General features: G+C 38.0%; 1 pseudogene; it reads left to right on the top strand.

Annotated features, from left to right (window-relative positions):
- LOC102867739 overlaps window positions 1-2,394 on the top strand; it is a 17,039-nt pseudogene that overhangs the window by 227 nt on the left and 14,418 nt on the right.

Genomic DNA, 2,394 nt, shown 5'->3' with positions numbered 1-2,394 from the left:
CAGGAGAACAAACGTGTTCTTCCTAGAGAGGGTGAAACCAGGCTGCTCCTTAGAGGCAAGGACTCTGAGACTTTGTCTGATATAATTTGGGCATGTTGCAAGGAGGGCCTGGTCCTTGGAGAGGGAGGCCATCGATGAAATGAATTGATACAATGACTGGAGTATTGAGAAAAGGTGTTTCAGAAGCAGTAAAGTAGGCACAGGATAGAGCAGATTTCATACATTGAAACAATTGTACATCACTATGAGTTGCAAGCGACTCGAATGCAAATAACAACAACATAATTGAGGTTTTTTTTCAGTTAGAGCCATGATCTTACAATAAAAATGTTTTAGAAAGATCACTCCTAATAGAGACTGACTTCTCCAGTAAGGAATACTTAGAGTTTGCTGTTACTATGTACCACCGACTTAACCAGAAACAGTGATTTTCCAAATGATAAAGTCATCAGAGATCCTAAGTAAGATTCCTGAAAAGGCATAATTCCAGGAGGAAAATTGTGATGCCAAGGGTTTGAAAATAGGTTTTTACCCTTGGGTCAACAGTATAAATTTGCAAGCTACTCTGAAGGCAAACAGATGGGCACTGAAATGTACAGCCCCAGAAATCTGACCAAGAGTTGCTCTGACTCAGAATCCACTCCTTAACAGTTAATTGGGTTACGAGGTTGAGTCAAGGATTATTTGTAGGATAAGGAGCTGAATGAGATACTTTCTCTGCCATCTATTTACAAATATAGTCAATATTATTTCCATATTACTTGTGTTTCAGCCCCTACATTCATGAGATTTATATTTTAGACTCCACAAATATAAAAATAAAACATTTAAGACTCAGAAGAAAACTTATGTCATCATTGTGACTGCTGCAGATACACAAATAGTAAAACATCTAAAATTTCCAGAAGCCAGTGTGTGGGCTTGATTCCTAGAAAATTTCAATTAGATTGGCTTTGGGAGATTTTTAAATATTCTGGACTGCAATGCTTGCAGTTCTTCTGTTTTTCACAGCTCTGGTGGAAGGAGGCTGCTTCATGCCTTTGTTGATTTTCCATCTTTGATTCCATTTTGCATAGTGAAAGCCCTTGACAGAGGGTAGAGAAGCAAAGCTGGAAAGAGAGGAAGAGGGAACACTTAGCACTCTCAGTGCTTTAACTTTCACAGCCCAAGGTTTTGAATAATTTATTGCCTATAATATAAGGCCCCCTTGTCTGTTTCTAAGCACTTGGGTGCCAAACAGCAAATATGAATAACAAAATCCAAGTCATTTCTTTACAACTTTAATGCCCCAGTGTGACACTTTTCTGAGCATTTTATTGCTTTTCCACTTTTGTCCAAGCTAATAAAAGAGTTTGATACTTCATTCCTATCTAAACAACTCAGCAGCAACTGTGAGGATAATAAAAAGATGATTTATAGTCCATTTGAATAATTTCTTGAAGCAAGTTTAGAACTGTCTCCTAAGTCTCAACGTAATGTGAAATCATATGATTCATAAAAATCCTGATACTGGAGTGGCATTCAGAAAGAGATTTGGGACAAAAGTACTTTGTTGGATCCAGGTGGAATGAGGCCAGAGTCATTTTAATCAAAATCATTCTTTAGCTTCTGCAAAAGAGAATGTGCAAAATCTTGCGTTAAAATGTTTTAACAAATATTTTAGAAGGTTTTGCCAATATGTGAACTAATGCCATAAAAACTAGAAAATTCACTATGCCACAGAAAAATATTAATTCTTTTTCTGGGGAAAAATGGGCAAACTAAGATAATCCCAAACAACCCAGGGTTTGTTGTTATTTTAACTATGAATCCTTTTTAAAAAATATACCAAAATTTCTTGGTCCCTTATTGTCCCTTTTGCACAGAAGAGTTTTCTATTTCATTTAATTGCAAGTAAAATATATTTCTAGTTTTTAATCAGGTTCTAGCATCCACATGGCCCATTCTCTTTGTATCTGGCTTACATTGACTTGTGTAATTAGCACAGCCACACTGGACTTTTACTATCTCTTGAATTTGCCCAGCCTGTCTTTGCTACAGTTTTGTATTCCTTTTGTCTGTATGCCAGTTCTTCCCAATCCTTACATAACTGGTCCCTTTTAATTCTCAGCTCCAGTTTGAAGATCTTCTGGTTAACCAGCCGCACTGTTAGCCCAAAAGTTGGGGGTTGAGGGGTGTTTTAGCGATTAGCTAGGCATCTTTGGTCTCCAACTACTTTAATTGCAGCATGGTCTGCAAATCTGCATCAGCTGTGAGACTAGGAGAAAGGAAGAGTGCTTCTCACACTGAAGAGCAAGACTTAATGTGAGAAAGACTTGAAGCCAGACTTGAGGAGAGCAAGACCTGAGGTGAACAAGCCCTGTGGTGGTAATTCCCTGGTGAGACTGAGACCCC

The sequence above is a fragment of the Elephantulus edwardii genome, unplaced genomic scaffold (genome assembly GCF_000299155.1).
Source record: "Elephantulus edwardii isolate Elephantulus edwardi_28Jun2011 unplaced genomic scaffold, EleEdw1.0 scaffold00128, whole genome shotgun sequence".
Lineage (NCBI taxonomy): Eukaryota > Metazoa > Chordata > Mammalia > Macroscelidea > Macroscelididae > Elephantulus > Elephantulus edwardii.
This window is presented reverse-complemented; position numbering and strand designations above follow the sequence as displayed.